The following is a 20,642-nucleotide window of genomic DNA, read 5'->3' as shown; positions in this document are numbered from 1 at the left end:
TTTTAAGCAGGAAAGATCCCATTAGCATCAGAAGACAGGCCACTGACGCCCTGTGGCCAAAGTGGCAGGACGGTCATACAGTAAAGGTCACGGGGGCCAAGGGATAAATGGAGCTTGGGCTCAAGTCCTTCTCACTGGGAACCTTGTGGATCTATAAACTTACCCTCTGGTTGTTTTTCCAGCTGCTGAACACAGAGTTGGAATAGAGGACCCTCAATACGGAACCCCACGCCCCTCCTCACCTAAGGAGGCAGGACTGTTAAGGTGAGAAGGACCAAGCTGAAGACCCTGGGCCACCTGCCCACCAGAAGGGTCCATCCAAAGCGATGTCATGCCCCTGGGTGAACTGCCAAAGAACTGAAGATGTGAGGATGCTCCGTGACTCCCACTTAACTCCCCTGCTGGACCAGCGTGGACTTCAGAGGGTCCTGGGGGTGACAGGTTCACTGTTAATTCCATCATCTGATGACCCCACGTGCACCTGTTGTTCTGCTGTAGTTTCGTTACTATAGCGACGCAGCACAGCCCCGGGCACCCGACAGGCAGCTATCAATTTGGGAAACGCTTTTTTCTGTTTCCCAGTAAAACCACCAGAAGCAATCTTATTTTACCTGCTAGGAAGAGCAGGGCAGCTCCAGTCCGACTCTGTGCCAGGCCCCATCTTCTCTCTCGATCCCACCTGCAGGGGACCGTGGTCACTTCCGCGTCCCCAGGACATCGCGCAGGCCCACCACCTGGGTGCTCTCACTCTTCCCAAGCCTGGCGAGAAGAAACAAGTACATCTGACACCTGGATGTGGGCCAGAGGGTGGATGTTGCCCCCCAAGGGCCAACCTGCCCCTCGGCAGGACTGCTGTGTCCAGGGCCGGGGGTGACGGGCATCTCTCCCTGCGCAAAGCCAGAGGCAAGAGAGCACGTGCACCTCTGCTGCCACCAAGGAGCCACGGCACTTGACAGGACTCTGCTTAGAAACTAATAGGAACTACACGTGAGCCACAGCCAGCCCCGTTTCCCAAATCACCCATGAGCCTGCCAGCTTTGAGAGGAGGCCAGGGCTTCACTCGGGCCACGTGCGAGAAGCTCTACCACTTCGGGCTGTGACAGGTCTGACAGCGTCTCTGTGAAGTGTCTCTGCAGATCAGGATACTGACGGTGCCCAGGAAATCACGGCTGAGGCTGGGTGTCCAGTCACGGAAGTTAGCATCACGGAGACGACAGCATCTCCGTAGAAGAAAGACCGCCCAGAAACAGGAGCTCTCAGGAATAAGGACTTGGATCTCCCCAACAGACAAAGAGCTCTACCCAGCAGAGGCAAAGGATGAGGGCGAGAGAAAAACGTGTGATCAGGCTAAAGAAAGTCTGTTAAAGAGTCCAACTTCAGACTCAAAAGTCTTGAGAAAATGAGGACTGTAATAACATTTTTCCTTCTTTTCTCTATTACATCCAAGTCGTTTTCTTTCTCCTCCTATTGCCCCTAATATTTCATACAGGATATGTTTTATAATTTGTTCTATGTGTTATGAGATGAAGAAAGGATTATGACTGAACTAGACTAGGACATAGAGGAGAATGTCGACCTTCCACGAGAAACGAATACAGTGGCTAACGGGACTTAGGTTTCCCCTTTGGGGAGGAAAATGGGTTCTTTTACTTTTCTAGCTTTCTTGAGATAAAATTGACATATAACGCTGTATAAGGTTAAGGTGTACAATGTTGATTAGATACACTTATATATTGCAAAATGATTCCAACCATAGCATTAGCTAACACCTGCATCACATAATCCATTTCCTTTTCGTGTGGAGAACATTTAACAGGTACTCTCCTAGCAATTCAAGTATATAATACAGTGTCGTTAACTACAACCACCATGCTGTACCTTAGATCCCAGGAACTTATTCAGCTTCTAACTGGAAGACTGTAATCTTTGACCAACATCTCCCGTTTTCTTCCACCCCCTAGCCCCTGGTTACCACCATTCCAGTCTGCTTCCCTGAGTGCAGCCTTCTTAGATTCCATATATAAGTGATATCATACAGTATTTGTCTTTCTGTCTGATTTATTTCACTCAGCATAACACCCTCAAGGCCATTCATGTTGTCACAAACAGGAGGATGTGCTTCTTGCTCATGGCTGAATCATGTTCCATTCTATACGTATTCACCACATCCTTTTGATCCATTCATCCACTGATGAACACTTAAGTTGTTTCCGTATCTTGGCTATTGTGAATAATGCTGCCAAAAATGTGGGAGTGCAGAATCTCTCTGAGATCCTGTTTTCATTTCCTTTGGATATACGCCCAGAAGTGGGATCACTAGATCAAACGGTAGTTCTATTTTTAATTTTTTGAGGCGCTTCTATACTGTTGTCCATGATGGCCGCACCCTTTTATATTCCCACCAACGGTGCACAAGAGTTCCAATTTCTCCACAGCCTCACCAGCACTTGTTATTTTCTGGATTTTTTTGATAGTGGCCATCCTAATGGGTCTGAGGTGATACTTCATTGTGGTTTTGACTTGCATTTCTCTGATAATTAGCAATGTTGAGCACCTTTTCATATGCTCATTTAGCCATTTGTACATCTTCTTTGAAGAAATATCTATTCAACTCCTTTGCTCATTATTTTGTTGTTGAACTGTAGGCGTTCTTTATATTATTCTGGATAGTAACCCCTTATTAGATATATGATTTGCAAATATTTTTCTCATTCCATAGGTTGCCCTTTAACTCTGTTGATCATTTCCTTTGATGTACAGAATCTTTTTAATTTGATATAGTTCCATTTGTTTATTTTTGCTTTTGGTGTCAAATCCAAAACAAACACACAAACAAACAAACAAAAAAAAACATTGCCAAGATTGATATCAAGGAACTTACCCCTCTTTTCTACTAGGAGTTCTACAGTTTCAAGTCTTATGTTCAAGTCTTTCATCCATTTCGTGTTGATTTCTATGTATGGTGTAATAGAGGGGCCAGTTTCATTCTTTTGCATGCGGCTATAAAGTTTTCCCAACACTGTTTATTGAAGAAACTGTCCTTTCCCCCTTGTGTATTCTTGGCTCCTTTGTCATAACTTAATTGACCATATATACATGGGTTCATTTCTGGTCTCTCTATTCGGTTCCACCAATCTATGTGTCTGTGTTTATTCCAAGGCCATACTCTTCTGATTACCGTAGCTTTTAGTTTAGTTTGAAATCAGACAGGGGGAATGCCTTCTTCTCCTTTTTTAAGATTGCTTTGGCTATCTGGGGTCTTCTGTGGTTCCATACTAACTTTCGGATTGTTTTTTCTATTTCTGTGAAAAATGCCATTGGAATTTTGACAGAATTACATTTAATCTGTAAATCACTTTGGATAGCATAGACATTTTAATATTAATTCTTCCAGTCCATGAGCAAAAAAATATCTTTCCATTTATTTGTGTCTTCTTCAATTTCTTTCAGCAGTCTCTTTTTAGCATACAAATCTTTCACCTCTTTGGTTAAATTTACTCTTAGGAGCTTTTTTTTTTTGGTGCTATTGTATATGATTGTTTTCTTAATTGCTCTTTCTGACAGTTCATTGTTAGTGTAGAGAAATGCAACTGATGTTTGCATATTAATTTTGTAACCTGCAACTTTACTGAATTCATTGATTAGTTCTAACAGTTTTTTGGTGGAGTCTTTTTAGGGTTTTATATATAATATCAAGTCATCTGCAAATAGAGATAATTTCACCTCTTCCTTTCTGACTTGGATGCCTTTTATTTATTTTTCTTGCTTAATTGCTCTGACTTCCAGTACTATGTTGAATAAAAGTGGCAAGAGTGGGCATCCTTGTCTTGTTCCCAATATTAGAGAAAAAGTTTTCAGGTTTTCACTGCTGAGTATGATGTTAGCTGTGGGTTTGTCATATTTAGTCTTTATTATGTTGAGGTATGTTTCCTCTATACACAATTTGTTGAGATTTTTATCATAAACGTATGTTGCATTTTGTCGAATGCTTTATCTGCATCTGTTGAGAAGACAGTACGATTTTTCGACTTCATTTTGTTAATGTGGCGTATCATGTTGATTGACTGCTGATGCTGAGCCATCCTTACATCCCTGGAACAAATCCTGCTTGATCACGGTGTATGTCCTTTTATTGTGCCATTGATTTCAGCTTGCTAATATTTTGTTGAAGATTTTTGCATCTACATTCATCAGGGATATTGGCCTATAATTTTCTTTTCTTGAATTGGCCTTGTCTGGTTTCGCTATCAGAGTAATGCTGGCCTCATAAAATTAGTTTGGAAGTCTTCCATCCTTTTATTTTTTTGGAAGAGTTTGAGAAGGATTATTAATTCATCTTTGTATGTTTTGGTAGAATTCACCAGTGAAGCCATCTGGTCCTGGAGTTTTATTTGTTGGGAGGTTTTTGATCACTGATTCAATTGCCTTACTAGTCATTGGTCTGCTCCTATTTTCTATTTCTTTATGATTTAGTCTTGGTAGGGTATATGTTTTAGGAATTTATCCATTTTTTTCTAGGTTGTCCAATTTGTTGGTCTATAATTATTCATAATAGTCTCTTATGATCCTTTGTATTTGTGTGGTATCAGTTGTAATTTCTCCTCTTTCATTCTAATTTCATTTATTTGAGTCCTCTTTTTTTCTTGATAAGTCTAGCTAAAAGTTTGTCTATTTTGTTTATCTTAAAAAAAAAAACAGCTCTTAGTTTCATTGATTTTTTCTATTATCTTTTTAGTCTCTATTTCATTTATTTCTTCTCTGACCTTTGTTATTTTTTCCTTCTGCTACTTTTGAGCTTAGTTTGTTCTTTTTCTCATTCCATGAGGTATAAAGTTAGGTTGTTTATATAAGATCTTCCTTTTTTCTTAATGCAGGCATTTATCGCTATAAAATTTCCGCTTAGAACTGCTTTTTCTACATCCCATAAGTTTTGGTGTGTTGTATTTTCATTTTCATTTGTCTCAGATATTTTCAAATTTCTCTCTTGATTTCTTCTCTGACCCATTGGGTGGTCAGGAACATATAGTTTAATCCCCACATATTTCTGAAATTTCCATGTTTCTTCTTGTAATTGATTTCTAGTTTCATATCATTATAGTCAGAAAAGATGCTTCGCTTGATTTCAATCTTCTTAAGTTTATTGACTTGTTTTGTGGCCCAACATATAATCTATCCTGGAGAATGTTTCGTGTGTGCTTGTGAAGAATGTGTATTCTGCTGCTCTTGGATGTTATGTAAATATCTATTAGGTCTATCTGGTCTAATGTGTAGTTTAATGTCCTGTTTCCTTATTGATTTTCTGTTTGGATGATCTATCCCTTATTGTAAGTGGGGCATTGAAGTCCCCGACCATTAGTGTATTGCTGTCTATTTCGCCCTTCAGGTCTGTTAATACTTGTTAATACTTGTATTATACATTTAGGTGCTTCTATGTTGGGTGCATAAATATTTACAGATGTTATATCCTCTTAATGAGTTAACCCCTTTATCCTATATAATGACCTTCTTTGTCTCTTGTTACAGTCTTTGGCTTAAAGTCCATTTTGTCTCATATAAGTATAGCTACTGCTTTCTTTTGGTTTCCATAGGCATGCAATATCTTTTTCCATTCCTTCACTTTCAGTATGTTTGTGTCCTTAAAGCTGAAATGAGTCTCTTGTAGGCATCACATAAATGGGTCTTTTCTTTCATTCAGCCACACTATGTCTTTTGATTTGAGAATTTAGTCCACTTACATTTAAAGTAAGTATTGATATGTGTGGACTTACAATTGTCTATTTGTCAATAGTTTTCTGGTTGTTTTGTGATTCCTTTCTTCCTCTCTCATTCTCTTCCTTTGTGACTTGATAATTTTCTGTAGTGGTATCCTTAGATTTCTTTCTTTTTCTCTTTTGTGTGTCTACTATAGGTTTTTGTTTGTAGTTACCATGGGGCTTTTATAAAACATCTTTCATTTGTAACAATTTTTAGCTGCTAACAACTTAACTTCAAACATATACAGAAGCTCTGTATGTATACACTTTCCTTCCCATGCATTTTACATTTTTGGTGTCACAATTTGCATCTGTTTACATTGTGTATCCATTAACAAATTATTATAGTTATAGTTATTTTAATATTTTATATTTTTTATCTTTATACTACAAATATAAGTGATTTACATACCACCATTAAAACATCAGAGATTTCTGAATTTAACTCTATATTTACCTTTACCAGTGAGTTTTATTCTTTGATATGTCTTATTTTACTAATTAGCATCTTTTCATTTCACCATGAAGAAGTCCCTGTAACATTTCTTGTAAGGCTGCTCTAGTGGTGATGAACTCCTTCAGCTTTTCCTTATCTGGAAGACTCTTTACCTCTCCTTCAATTCTGAAGGACAACTTTGTCATGTAGAATATTCTCTATTGACAGGTTATTTTTTTTCCTTTCAGCACTTTGAGTATATCATGAGACTCACTTCTGGCCTGCAAAGTTTCTGCTAGAAAATCTGCTGATAGTCTTATGGGGTTTCCCTTGTATCTATCAAGTTGCTTTTCTCTTGCTGCTTTTAAGATTCTCTCTTTGTCTTTAACTTTTGACCATTTGCTTATGATGGGCCTCAGCGTGGGTCTCTCTGGATTCATCTTGTTTGGATCCCTGGGATTCCTGGATCTGGATGCCTGTTTCTTTCCCCAGGTTAGGGAAGTGTTCAGCCATTATTTCTTTGAATAAGCTTTCTGCCCCCCTCTCTCTGTCCTCCTTTTGAGACCCCTATAGTGCATGTAATGGTCTGTTTGATGGTGCCTCATAAGTCCCTTAAGCTGTCTTCACTCTTTTTTGTTATTTTTTTTTTTTAATTTTTGCTCCTCTTATTAGACGAATTCCACTGAATTCCACTTGAGTTCACTGTTTCTTTCCTACGCCTGACCTAGTCTGCTGTTGAATTACTCTATTGTATTTTCCAGTGCAGGTATTACAGTGTCCAGCTCAGTGATTTCTGTTTGGTGCTTTTTAATATTTTCTATCTCTTTGTTGAAATTCTCATTTTGTTCATCATTGTTCTCCTGACCTCAGTGAGCATCTTCATGACTGTTACGTTGAACTGTCTATCAGGTAAGTCAGTTATTTCCATTTTATTAAGGTCTGTTCCTAGAGTTTTTTCTTGTTCTTTTGTTTGGAATATATTCCTGTTTCTTCATTTTTCTTGGTTCTCTGTGTTGGTATCTGCACATTTGATAAAACAGCTACCTCTTCCAGTCTGGATGGAATGGTCTCAGGTAGGAGAACCTCATCAGTCAGCCCAGCCTGAGGTCTTGTTTGTCTCTCAAACCTCGGTAACTGTCCAAGCCATCTTCTTTGTTCCTGGTGCTTCCCAGTAGTAGAGGGGGTGCCAAGGCCCATCAGTGTCTCAAAGGGGAGCACTACAGTCAGCACCTAGATGCAGGTTGATTGGAAGCTGGACTGTCAGACAGTAGCTAGGAAAATATATCGTTAGGGCACTTCTAGGGAAAAACTGGGAGATGAGCGTTTTTGCCTGCTCTCTATACTTGGCCTGGGTGTGTAGCAGTGGGGGGCGCTCCTGCACCTATTGAGACCTGTTTCTGTGTTTGCTACAGTCCCGCAGGACTCATGAATGCAAGCCCGGTGGGCTATCAGAGCCGGGAGATGCGGGGACCCATCCCTGGGGTGACAGCTGCTAGTGCTGGGGTGCCGACGTATGTACGCACTCCCTTGAGGGAGATACTGACAATTTGGGGTGGGTTAGAAGGCTACTGAGGAGGCATCCGCTGATTCCCTAGTCTTGGGGGAGGAGAGTAGGCAGCCTCTAGCCCCTGGATGTGAGCTAGAGTAGAAGCCTGGGCCTCAGGCTTGTAGTGTATATGCAAATAGACCCTTTTCAGGGAAAAACCGGGAGGTGGGGCTTTTCGTCTGTTTCCTGGGCCTCTGGCAGAAAGCCACAAAATGCTCTCTCTAGAGACTGTTAAAAAGTGTTTCTTTGTTTGCTGTATATAGGCTTGTGGGTTTCCTAGACACAAATCCCATTGGCTTCCAGAGCTGGGTGTTTGAGGGGCTTGTCCCTCATTTGAGAGTCTTAAAAGTTGGTGCGCTTGCCGTGGGGTCCGAATTCTTTGTTCCTACTGGACTGAGATGTGCCAGGAGTGGGGTTTACGGTGAGTGTGTCTCAGCCTTTCCTACTAGTTCAAGGTGGGTATTTCCTCATTCGCCCAATGTGTAGGAGTCACTCAGCTGGGTTTTGAACTTCTTCCACCCACAGAGATGGAGTTGCTCTGTGGATAGCTGTGCAGTGAGTCCACAGGGGGAGGAGATCTTAGGAGCCTCCTCTGTCGCCATCTTGGAAGAGAACCCAAAACGAGTTCTATTTTTTACTGCATGATGAATTGTTGATGTTCAAAAGCTTAAATATGGGAAGAAGGGCATGATGAGAGGTGAGTGACCAAAGCGGAGGACCGTGCTGTGCACGTGAACTGAGTCGCCCAGCATCCCCACTGACACCCTTCCTATGTGCTGCCCCGTATCTCAGGAGCTGGAAAACCAGAGTTTTCACTGCATTTCCCCAGTTCTTCTGCATCTAGGGCTCAACAGCACTTTAGGTCCCACTATTTGGAAACATTAATGCAAGTTTGGAAAGTCTGCTTCTAATACTTCTGCTGACAGCACCATTGTGGAGGTGTCACCTCTCTGTAAGCAGTGCCCATTGACTGGCCTGTGGGACATTGAAAAGCACTGCCCAGGGCAAGTACTTAGCCCCTGTAGATCGCACCGGGCACAGCACGGTTCTGGATCCAGCAGCACGAGCAGGACCTACCCAGGGGGCCTCCTGATGGTGCCAACTCCCTGTCAGGGTAGCTTCCCGATCGTGGCAGGCGGCATGGCTCTGGAGTCTGCAGCTGTGGCTGCCGTCTCCCTGCATGGTTGAGGTCTGCTGAATCAGAGAAGAGCCAGTCGCTTCTTTAGTTCTACAGGGTGGCTTTGGGCAGTGATCTTAAAAGATCAATCTGGAATCTGTTTCTTCAGTCTCCCCAAAGAGTCTGTAAACCATGTAATATCCTGGAATAAATCCCCTTCTACTTCAACTAGATTGAATCCTGTTGTCTGCAAGTGGATCCAGGCAATACACCATGTAGCCCTTTGCTGTTCCTTTCCCTGCATATCCTTTTTTTCACTAAACCAAGTCGCTACACGTGGATCTAGAATATATTATTCATTCTCCTTGGCCAAACCACAGGCTTCCCTTTTTAAAAATGCAACTTGAGATTTACCCTCCATGAAGCCGTTTTAGATGAGTTCAGAAACACATCCCATTTCCTCTGAAACTGTAACTTAGACACTTAGTAACGGCTCTTTGGGGACTCCAAGAACATTAATCAGTTTCAGAACCAGAGTCAGAATACTTCCCCTGGGAGGCATTTTTCACATGAAGTAAAAAGTACTTTGACCTTAGCAGAGCAGATGAAGACTTAAAAGAAAAGCTAGCGTTGAAGGCTGGGATGGTGAAAGATGTCAAAACTCACTCCTCTAGTCTTTCAAGCTATTCCTCTTTCCGTTTCCTTATCTCTCTCCTTCCCACAACACTGGGAAATTGGCAGCAAAACTAGATGCAAGTTAATCATACCAATGACGGCACTCTTTCCAAAAAAAAAGTCCAAATCTGTCAGCAAAGCATTTCCACCTTTCAGGAGGCCCTGGAGCCCAGAGCTACCTCCAGTGTGCCTGCGACTTCTCTGAGCTGCAGGTGCTGGGTGCTGAGGGGGGCCGGCGGCTCCCGGCGGGCACACACCAGCCACAGCACTGCCCTCTGCTTTCCCAGGGGGTCTCTGTCCATTTCTCAGCCGCAGACTTTCCACCTGGCCCAGAGCAGGGGCAGATAGGGACGCAGAAGCAAACTCGCCAGCAGCTGTAAAGAGAAACTTGTAAAGGAAGACTAAATGAGGAGAGGTCATTCCAACTAATTTGTCAGAAACCATTTAAAATGCATAAATTGTATTTCTCTTTAACTGTGATTCCCAAAGTCTCTGCTTTTTTTCTTTTAACCTGTAGTTGCCTCACTCGGAGTGGTGTCATGACCCTTCGTCAGGGTTTGGTAGCAGTACCAGCAGTTTTGAAAATTAAAAGCGATGATAACTGGCAATTAACGATCATCTACATTTCGATATATTTTACAGTGCTAAGGAAAAACGCAAAGTGAGCTGTTTGTTAATCCTACGTGTTTACGGGTCGTTTCCAAAGCTCAGTGTTCTTTACTTTTTTTTTTCATCTTTATTGGAGTATAATTGCTTTACAATGGTGTGTTAGTTTCTGCTTTAGAACAAAGTGAATCAGTTATACATATACATATACCCCCATATCCCCTCCCTCTTGCGTCTGTTCTTTAAATAATAAAGCCGACACGTTCTCTAACTCAAGAAGTTACGGCGTGAAGTGTCGCTGAACCCATACCTGGGATTTGGAGCTAAAACTTAACTGTAGAGATTCCTTAACTGGAAGGTTGTCCTGCTTGCTCAGGACGCCGGTCTGTAGCTCCTTTAATTATTCTTTCCTTCAGTGAGTGGATTGTAGTACCTGTCTTTTCGTTCACAGGTGTATGAAATGCTTGTCTCACCAGGATCAACCAGATATTTAAAACATATAAACATTTCCAAAAGTTACAAAAATGCATTTTTGAGCATTCTAAGCACTTTTATTATTTTCCACCTGTCATGTGATCATCACTGAGAAGTAGAAAGGCGCTCAAGCACCTTGGCTTGATAACTCCCAAGGAAAAGGTCCCCACAACAAGGGCAAGCCGATGAGCCTCATAACTTGGCACATCGCAGGAACCGGCCGTCCCGAGGCATCTGCTCTTTCAAGATGTGGTAGAAACAAAGGGTGGGCGGGCGCCTGGAAAACTCCTAGCTTCCACTCCTTCTGCAGCTTCATCTTTAAAAAAGAAAGGGGGCAGGGAGTTCCACAGTCCAGTGGTTAGGACTCAGCACTTTCACTGCCAAGGGTTCGGGTTCAATCCCTGTCGGGGAACTAAGATCCTGCAAGCCACACAGTGCGGCCAAAAGAATTTTTTTTTTTTTTTTTTTTTTTTTGCGGTACGCGGGCCTCTTACTGTTGTGGCCTCTCCCGTTGCGGAGCACAGGCTCCGGACGCGCAGGCTCAGCGGCCATGGCTCACGGGCCCAGCCGCTCCGCGGCATGTGGGATCCTCCCGGACCGGGGCACGAACCCACGTCCCCTGCATCGGCAGGCGGACTCTCAACCACTGCGCCACCAGGGAAGCCCTGCATCCTCTTTTTTAAAAACTGTAGACCACTTTATTAAAACTAAAATTTGGTAACAAACACCAACATGTGTTACCAAAAGTGTCGTAATTGCTCTGAAAAATGTGCAAGTACATACACGTTTGGAATCCCTTCTTTTCATCATTTAGACAACGTTTAATTTCCTGCCCTGAAACATGTAGAATCTCATTGTAAACAAAGTCTCCTCTGATGGGCTTTCAGGCTTGGGGTCGGTGTTGGGTGCTGAGAACGCATGGACTTGAGTTTCTCGCTCTCCGCGCAGGAGACAAGACACAGCAGCACATGCAGGAATCACTCCTCCTCAACCAGGTGACAAACCAGAGTGACGATCGTCCCCTTCCCCGTGCCCGGTGCCTACGTGACCTTTGCTCTCCACAGTGCGATCCCAGGAATTAACCACAAGAGCTGGTGGGCGAGCCAGGTCCGCGTTATCACGTGGGCCTCTCACGCTGTCTCTGGGAGGTGGGGCCGCTCATCACCCGCGTGTCCTGCTGACCACACGGAGGCTCAGGGACAGTCAACCTGCCCAAGGTAGAGCAGCCCAGGACCAGCCCAGGTCTCCGGTGCCGGCCCCCCGTGCTCAGCCGTCACATGGCTGCCCTTAGCGCCGGCTTCTGCTTATTAACCGGCCGCATTTCCCTTTCCTCAGGCCTAATGCAGTCAGAACTCTGAAACGCGAACTCAGAATGATGATCACAAAGCCAAATAACACCAATATGAGAAATACGAGTCTTTAACACTCAGCTCACGCTTGAGACTTTTCTACAGTGCATCTCCTCTAAAGACCCCTGCAATTCACTTACAAATTAAGACTGTGTATCAACTTGACCCCTAATCAAACACATTTCAGCATTTATTGCAGGTCAAGTTAAGTCTAAATGTGTCATAAAATATTTAAGCTTCCCCTGTAAATAAAAAAAAAAGAATGGAGCTATTTAATTTACACTTGAAAGATCTGAGCTCTACAATGCCGTATATTAAAAAGATTTCCCAGGCAAGACAGGACCACCAAGGAAATTAAACTTTCCCTTCTTCATCATAAGTATTTACAAAAAAGAAAAAAAAAAAAGCACTGAACACTGAAGAAAAACTAGGTTAAAAAGAATGGATGAATTCACATTTTTTTTTGTAGCTGACATTACACACGAGGTTTCAAGCATCAGCAAGAAAATTAGATGAGGTCATCTCTGTTGCCTCCCTATTTTTCCTGATTTTTATTGGAAATATATTAAATATACACAGAAAGTATCCTCACTCAGTTCAACAATTATCAATGCATACCTTATTTATATAAATATTTATATAAAACCCACCCAATACTCAGTTCCTTCAATTACTTTGAAGTAAACACAAGGTATATCATTTCACCTAAAAATATTTCCGTAGGCATTTCTAAAATATAACTACTCTTTTGGGGGGAAAAATAACTGCACTATAATTATCACAACTGAAACAATATGACAGTAATTCTCTAGCATCATCTGATACCCAGTCTGCGTTCACATTTCTCTAATCATTTCATGATTTCTTTTCATGGTCTGTTCAGCAGGGTCTGAAGTCCACACATTGTACCCGGCTGATACGTCTCTCAGGTCCTTCTTCATCTATAGCTTCCCTCTCTTTTTCCTTGAAATGTATTTGTTGAAGAAACCAGGTCATTTGCCTTACAGCACTGTCTGTGTTCTGAGTTTGCTGATTGCATACTGCGGTGTCATTTAAATGTCCCCTGAAATTCGTGTAATTGGCAGTTCATTTTAGATCCTTTCTGAGATTCAGCATTGCCTCTTCTGAGATTGGTCAACGGTATGATTTTTCCTTCCTCTCCAAAAGAACAAATCTATACCATGACCTCAATCTACACAGTGTACAGCTACTGCGGACGAGGATTTTTTCTGGGAAATTCTTTGGTGGGGAGGATATGTAAGGTCCTCACATGGTCTAAAGGAAAGAGCACGTACAAACCTCAGAGCCCAACAGACCTCGCGGAAGAGCCACGTCCCCTACGAGTTATGTGACCTTGAGCCCAATAGTTACCCCTTGGTTATTTCATTTGGAACAATAATACCTTCCTTAAAAAGCTGTTGTAAAGATTAGAAAGAGTGGCACATATAGAGCATCAAGCGCACCCTAAGTTTCTAATCATGGCTGTTACTGCTCTAGCGCTCCGCAGCTCTCAAGCATGGCTCTGCCCTCTGCCGGGTCCTTTCCCGCTCTGTCTGCTGATCTACATCCCTTTCCAAGCTCCAGTCGCCCACTGCCTTCCCAGGAGGTGCTCCCAAACCCCCAGGCTGAATTACCAGTAGCTCCTCTGTGTACCCGCTGTCTCCTGAGTGATCAGCACTTATCAAACCACTAAACTGTGAGCTACCTACAGATAATGCCTCTGTGTCTTTATCTAAAGTTGTTTTAATTATAAAACATTCCACACATTAAAGTGCAGGAAATATTATACGTAAATATAAACAGTTTCTATATATATAAACTGTTACTTATTTGCCCTCTACCAAAATTGGGCAAGTATTAATATTTTATCTAATTGGCTTCATCCTCCTCTCTTTTAAAAAATATAATATTACTGACCTAGATAAAGCCTACCCTTATACTTCATCCCTTTGCTCCTTCCCACAGGAAATGTCCACCTTAAAGCGTATTTTTGTACTTTTATTTCATAAATACGAATTCCTAGTCAAGACATACCATTGCACATATTGGGTCTTTAAGGTTTACATACAGAGTATCAGGCTGTATGTATTCTTTTGCTATTTGCCTTTTTTTTACTAAATTTTATGCTTTTGAGATTTGTCCATGGTGTAATACGTACCTCTTCTCATTCACTTTAATTGCTGTGTAGTATTCCATTGTACAAATGAATTAAAATCCACTTAGCTATTTCCCTACTGAGGGGCGGCTGGGTTGGCTCCAAACTTTTGTTACTAGAAACTGTGCTCCAGTGGCCAGCTGGGGACATCTGTTCACATGTTAGCATTTCTGGCAGGGGTGGGGGGCGGGGCGGGGGGTGTCCTATCTCCATATCCCAAATCCTACAGCACAGTGCCTGAAATATTAAGTGCTCAATCGGTGTTCAGTGAAGGAAGACATAAAAATGTGAAATGTTTCATTCATCCAAGCATGAAATGCTGGTGGGCATAAAACCAAAGCATCACTGGGGCCCAATTATTAAAGATACAGAGTTCTCCAGGAGCATTTAAAAATGTGAATAGACTGATACTTCGTGGCTGCAGCCACAGAAATTCCTGTTCCAATGAATCACAGGGGAAATGAAAACATAATGCCAGAGAAAAGCCACCATTCCCCAGGTTGACTTTAGCTGTGTATCTAGTTCGGTCCTGAGGACAGACTGTCAATTGTTACCATGGGTGAAATTGAAGGCCAGCTCTGATTTAAGGCCATGAGTTGCCAAGGGGTCTAATACCCCACATCATCATGAGGTCTTATTCACTTTCATGGGAATGATCAAACCTGGGCCAGAGCATAAGCAAATACACTTTGTCCCTAAGTGTCTACTGGGACATATGATGCCACATGTTAGAAGCCAACATCAAGATCACCAAGCTACTTTAAAGACCTGATAATTGATGCTATTTGAGGGAAAAAATACACTCTCAGCTTCTGATACTGCTTAGGAAACTAAATTAGAAAACCTCTCAACTTTGTCATTTTCCAACTTTCCCAGCTATGAGCCTCTCCCATGCAAAGGCAATACCGAGGACCCATCAACCCAAATTATGAAACCACCTACATCTTCCTTAACCAAATGCTTGGCAGTAAAGATGAGATGATCCTTAGACCACTCAGATCCACTCCCTGGAGCTGAAGATGAAAGTAACCCTCCCTGAGGCACAGGCTGCACAGGGGAAGGTGGATGTCTGAATGAATTTAAAGTCCAGCTACAAGGAAAGAAGGAGGAAATAGATCTTGGGTAGATAACCAGCAGTGTCAGCAACAGTCCACCCCTTTAACTTCCCCACATCCCTATGCACGCCTCTTGTCCTGATTTAAGATGCTCATGCCTACATGAAGTATACTCACTCCTGCTCCAAATCTAGGATCCCTGAGTGATGTGCAGGCTTCATCTTCAAGTTCCTTCTCATGCTCAAGCAATGCACAGAAAAAATCAAGAGTGCTGCAATTAAAAAACAAAAGCCATTTGAATATATAATATAGGCCGGCTTTTCCCACTAGTCATTGGCTGAGTGATGGGATGGTGTAGCAGGTTGAGGGCCTTGGCCAGAAGAGCAGATCAAAATCTCCAACAGTCTCAGAGTGCTTTGAGGATAACGCCCCACTAGAAAGAAGGAGTCTAAAACAAACAGGTCTCCAGCTCAAGACATTTGTCTAATTTTGAAGCTGCAGGTAGCAACAGGGGGAAGAACTAAGATACAACTTCTACACGGCCAAACAGTTAGAATTCAAAGCTGAGAAAGGCCACACTCAAAGGACAAGGATAAACCAGAGCTGAACCAAGTTTTCCAGAAACCTTGGAAACCAACCCAGCCTCAACCCAGCTCAATCTCTGCTTTCATTGAAGGAATCATCCCTTTATTCTTCATGCTACATGGAAAAAAATAAAGACCTTTGCTGATGAAAGGTATTATATGGCATGACTGAGGTTCTTTCATAAACGTTCAGGCACACAACAAAGAGCCCGGAAGATGTGACCAACAACCAAGAGAATATAAACAATAAAAGCAGACGACAGAACATCCAGGTTTTGGAGAGAGCAGAGAAGAATATTAAAATATTAAAGAAATCAGTGTAAACGATGGATAGAAATCAATGAAAAATGGTTAATTCGACAATTAGAGTTAGAATATATACAAAACAATCAAAGGGACATTCTAAAACTAAAACACACAATACCTAAAATTAAGAACCCACAGGGTGGGGATAACGGTAAGCTGGAAACAAGAGAAGTGAAATTGAAGACAAGTAAATAGAGAAATATATTAACTGAAACACAGAGAGGAAAAATAATACTATAAAGAGACACATGGGGTACATAATCAAAAAACATAATATCATGTGATCGAAGTCCTAGAAGGAGAGGAAAGAGAGATTGGAGCAGAAGCAATACATGAAGCAGAAGACATAACAGCCAAGAAAGTTCCAAAATTGGTGAAAAGACATCAAACCACAGATTTGAAAATCTCAGGAACCCCAGCGGGGGAAATCAAAGAAAACCATACCTAGGCAAATCACAGTCAAAGTCCTGAAAAACCTGAGAAAAGTGAAAATCAGAAAACTAGCCACAGTACAAAAGACATGTTATCTCCAAAGAAGCAACAGTAAAACTGATGGCTAACTTTTCAACAGGAACTATGGAAACCAGAACACAATAGAATGATGTCTTCAAAGGGCTGAAAACCAACCTAGAATTTTATACTCAGTAAAACTGTTCTTTGGAAGTTACAATAAAGACACTTTACAGACAAAGGCTGAGGGAATTAATCGCAAGCATACTGGTACTCTAAGGAATACTAAAGGAAGTTCTTTGGGTTGAAGGAAATTTACCATAGATGGAAACATGGAACTGCAGTAGGGAATAACGAGCACTGGAAATGATGACGGCCACTCGCTGTCTTGATTACTGTAGCATTGAGGTGAGTTCTGAAGCGTGAGTCCTCCAACACCGTTCTTTTCCAGGAATGCTTTGTTATTCTGGGTCCTTCAAATTTGCATATGAACTTGAGATCAGGTTGCCAGTTTCTTGAAACAATGCAGCTGGGATTATGATACAAACTGCTTTGAGTCTATATGTCAGTTTGGTGGATATTGTCATTTTAACCATGTCTTCCAATTCATAAACATCGGATGTCAGTTCTTTTAAATTAAAACGTATTTCAACAACGTTTTGGAGTTTCAGCACACTGTGTAAGTTTTTCACTTCTTTTGTTATATTTATTCGTAAGTATTCTTTTTGAGGCTACTGTAAATGGAATTGTTCTCTGAATTTCATTTTGATTGCTTCTAGCATATAGAAATGCAATTAACTTTGTATATTGATCTTGTATTCTGCAACTTAGCTGAACTTGCTTATTAGTTCTAATAGGTTTTTAGTGCAGTCCCTAGGATTTTCTATATATAAAATCATGCCATCTACAAATAGACATAGCTTCATTCTTCATTTTCAATATGGACGCCTTTGATCTTTCTTCTTGCTTAATTTCCCTGGCTAAATTCCCAGTATAAGGTCAAACAGAACTGGCAACAGCAAATATCTGTGCCTTGTTTCTGATCTTAGGTGGAAAGCACTCAGTCTTTTATACTAAGTATGGTGCACTTAGCTGTGCGTTCTTCACAGATGTCCTTCATCAGATTGAGAAAATTCCCTTCAATTCCTAATTTTTGAGTGTTTCTATCATGAAAGGGTATTGACTTTTGTCAAATACTTTTTCTGAATTGATTGAGATGATGATGTGGCTTTTGCCCTTCGTTCCTTTGATATACTGTACTACATTAATTTTTTTTACGTTAAACCAAAAATTCTGGGATAAATCCCACTTAGCTATGGTGTACAATCCTCCTTTATATGTAGCTGGATTCAGTCTGTAAGGATTTTTGTTAAGGATTTTTGCATCTATATTCATAGGAAATATTGGATTGTAGTTTTCTTGTTTGTCTTTGTTTGGTTTTGGTATCAGGTTAATACTGACCTCATAGAATGAGTTGTTAAGTGTGCCTTTGTTTTTTTCTTTTCTTTTAAATTTGTTTTAAATCTATTTTTAGAGAGTTCAAAAGTAAAGCCTTCTGGACCTGGGCTTTTCATTGTGGGAAATTCTTTTTATATTTCTTTATTTATTTGGTTGCGCCGGGTCTTAGTTGCAGCCCGTGGGCTCCTTAGTTGTGGCTCGATGGCTCCTTAGTTGTGGCACATGACTCTTAGTTGCGACATGCATGTGGGATCTAGTTCCCTGACCAGGGATCGAACCCCTGCATTGGGAATGTGGAGTCTTATCTACTGCTCCACAGGGAAGTTCCATTTGTGGGAATTTTTTAAATTACTAATTCAGTCTCTTTACAGGCAGTTTTTGGACGGAAGTACAGTGAGAGCATCACGGCCACCCTCGTTCTAGATAGTGTGGTGTGGACGCTGGAGAGGACCAGGCTCAGGAGCTGTCTGGTGACCGAAGGATCAACAAGTGGTATTTCATGGGGATTAGATTTGGACAGGCTGGCGGACCCGGCTCCACACGGAGGCAAAGGCGACCTGAGCGGAACGGGCACTTCCAGTCACCGCCAAGGACTGCCCCCTTCTGACTTCTGTGCTGCTACCTTCCCTCGGGCGAGAGGGGCTCCCCGCCCCGCCTGTCACGCGGCATGCAGGTGCGGCACCACATCTGCTACCTCTTCGGAGGAAAAGCCAGAAATTCAAGTTTTAATTTTTAACTTCCTGATTTTTCAAAAGAATGACTTAGCATGTTGGGAAACAGCATGTGAATCCAACAAAACATACCTGCAGAATGCATCTGAGCTGCAGTGACAGGTTGCAACCTCCGGGTGACAAGGCAGTTGTCCTTACGGCGTGTGGCCACGGCCAGGCCTGCTCTTAGGAAGCCCCTCGCAGACGGAGTGGGCTGCTGGGCCTGGCATCCCACGGCTCACCCCAGCGCCCCTCGTCCAGGCGTGGGGGACGTGCTCCCTGAGGAGCTGAACTGTCACCTCCTGTGGTCCTGTCTGCCGTCCTGGCGCTGATGGGCTGGAAACAGAGATGGCAGTGAGCACCCAGGTGATCGTTCCTCCGGGCTGGCAGACAGCCCACGCGAGAGTCTGTCCAGGCCAGGAACTCGCCAGGCGACCCGCAGGGGCCGGCAGAGCTGTCGCCGTCTGCCTCCGCCAAGTTCCTGTTCTTTTCACAGCTTATTCTCCCCTGCAAGAGTGAAGCAGAGTAGAGCAAGCTTGCGCTAACTGAGCCCTGGTCCCAATTCCTGCGCACCTCAGGCCTGGGCCTGATGCGACGGCCTGGAACAGGGAGGGAGGCTTTGCATAATCCTCATCGGACTGTTTCCCCTGAACCCACCACGGCGCAAGTTGCCCACTCCCCGTAGACACACGACAGGCCTCACACGCAGTGGGTCGAGCAGCACAACCGGTAGCCCTGGAGGGTGACCCAGGCCCTCTCCTTCTCTCCTGATGAGCTGGTGACCACAGCCAGTCAGGGGCCGCGGGCAGCTCAGTGGAGGGGAAAGAGCCCCTGACTGATGCTCTCACAGGGGACAGCGTTTCTACCTGGGAAACTGGGGGGTGGGCAGGGCTTCTGTTCCATTGGGAAGACAGCCAAAGGCCCAAAGCATCCGGACCCTGGTAGCCGCCCTGCCCTAACACTGACTCCCCCGCAGGCCCGAGAGGCCAGGGTCTCAGAGCTTCAGTCCGCATGTGCTCGCCTGCAGAAAGGAAAGGATTCCAGGAACACAAAGTGTTGTCTTTCCAAAAACAGCAAGCCCAGATGCCTTATTCCGAAAACTTTCTTCACACCTGGAGCTCAGCCTTCCCCATCCAGCGCGGGCTGGGGGTGCCGGCCGGGCTCTGCTGGGAAGCGGGCAGTGCTCCCCACCTGCGTGAGGAGCGAAGGTGTTGATGAGGAACATGTGCGTTTCCAGGGGCTCGGAGCGGGCGTTTCTGGGCGGGGTCAAAGGAGGCTGCCAGGGAGCCCTCTGCCAGTCTTGTTTTCTCTGAACTTCTGGCCCCAGTGGGGAAAGGATATTGAAACTTCATTTTTTTTTTTTTTTAGAAGATGTTGGGGGTAGGAGTTTATTTATTTATTTTTTCTGTGTTGGGTCTTCGTTTCTGTGCGAGGGCTTTCCCTAGTTGTGGCAAGCCTGGGCCTCTCACTATCGCGGCCTCTCTTGTTGCGGAGCACAGGCTCCAGACGCACAGGCTCAGTAGTTGTGGCTCACGGGCCCAGCCGCTCCGCTGCATGTGGGATCTTCCTGGACCAGGGCTCGAACCCGTGTCCCCTGCATCGGCAGGCGGACTCTCGACCACTGCGACACCAGGGAAGCCCGAAACTTCATTTTTAATTTTCAGTTATGGTCCACATGCTGAAGGGTTACAGCCTGGGATTTAGAAAACCAAGCCGTGAAAAAGACCTGAAATGCTATGTTCAAGGCTGGTCTGCCAGCCTACGATTCCTTCCAGGACACAAGCCCAAAGGCACAATCTGGGACGGTGATACATTATTCTATGCCAGTGACATCGTACAGTTAGGACAACCCTGTTCACATCCCCAAAGTTGTGAGTGTATATCAATACTTCAGTCTGCAGGTTACCTAATGATTTCTACAGGGCTTTCCCACTTGGACGTGATGGACCCTCATCTCTCAGCTCTCCC

General features: G+C 43.3%; 1 long non-coding RNA gene across 1 annotated transcript in view; it reads right to left on the bottom strand.

The window, feature by feature from the left end:
- Positions 1 to 643: 643 nt before the first annotated feature.
- The window catches only part of LOC132528269 (uncharacterized), a 52,880-nt gene continuing 32,881 nt past the window's right edge, over positions 644 to 20,642 (bottom strand). Inside the window, exons 2-3 of the long non-coding RNA XR_009543154.1 lie at positions 18,768 to 19,010; positions 644 to 759 (exon numbers count right to left, since the gene is read on the bottom strand). This is a non-coding gene — a long non-coding RNA (uncharacterized LOC132528269). The remainder of the gene's footprint in view (positions 760 to 18,767; positions 19,011 to 20,642) is intronic.

Source organism: Lagenorhynchus albirostris, chromosome 10 (genome assembly GCF_949774975.1).
Source record: "Lagenorhynchus albirostris chromosome 10, mLagAlb1.1, whole genome shotgun sequence".
Taxonomy (NCBI): domain Eukaryota; kingdom Metazoa; phylum Chordata; class Mammalia; order Artiodactyla; family Delphinidae; genus Lagenorhynchus; species Lagenorhynchus albirostris.
The sequence above is the reverse complement of the archived record's forward strand: the minus strand, read 5'-3'. Positions and strand labels throughout refer to the sequence as shown.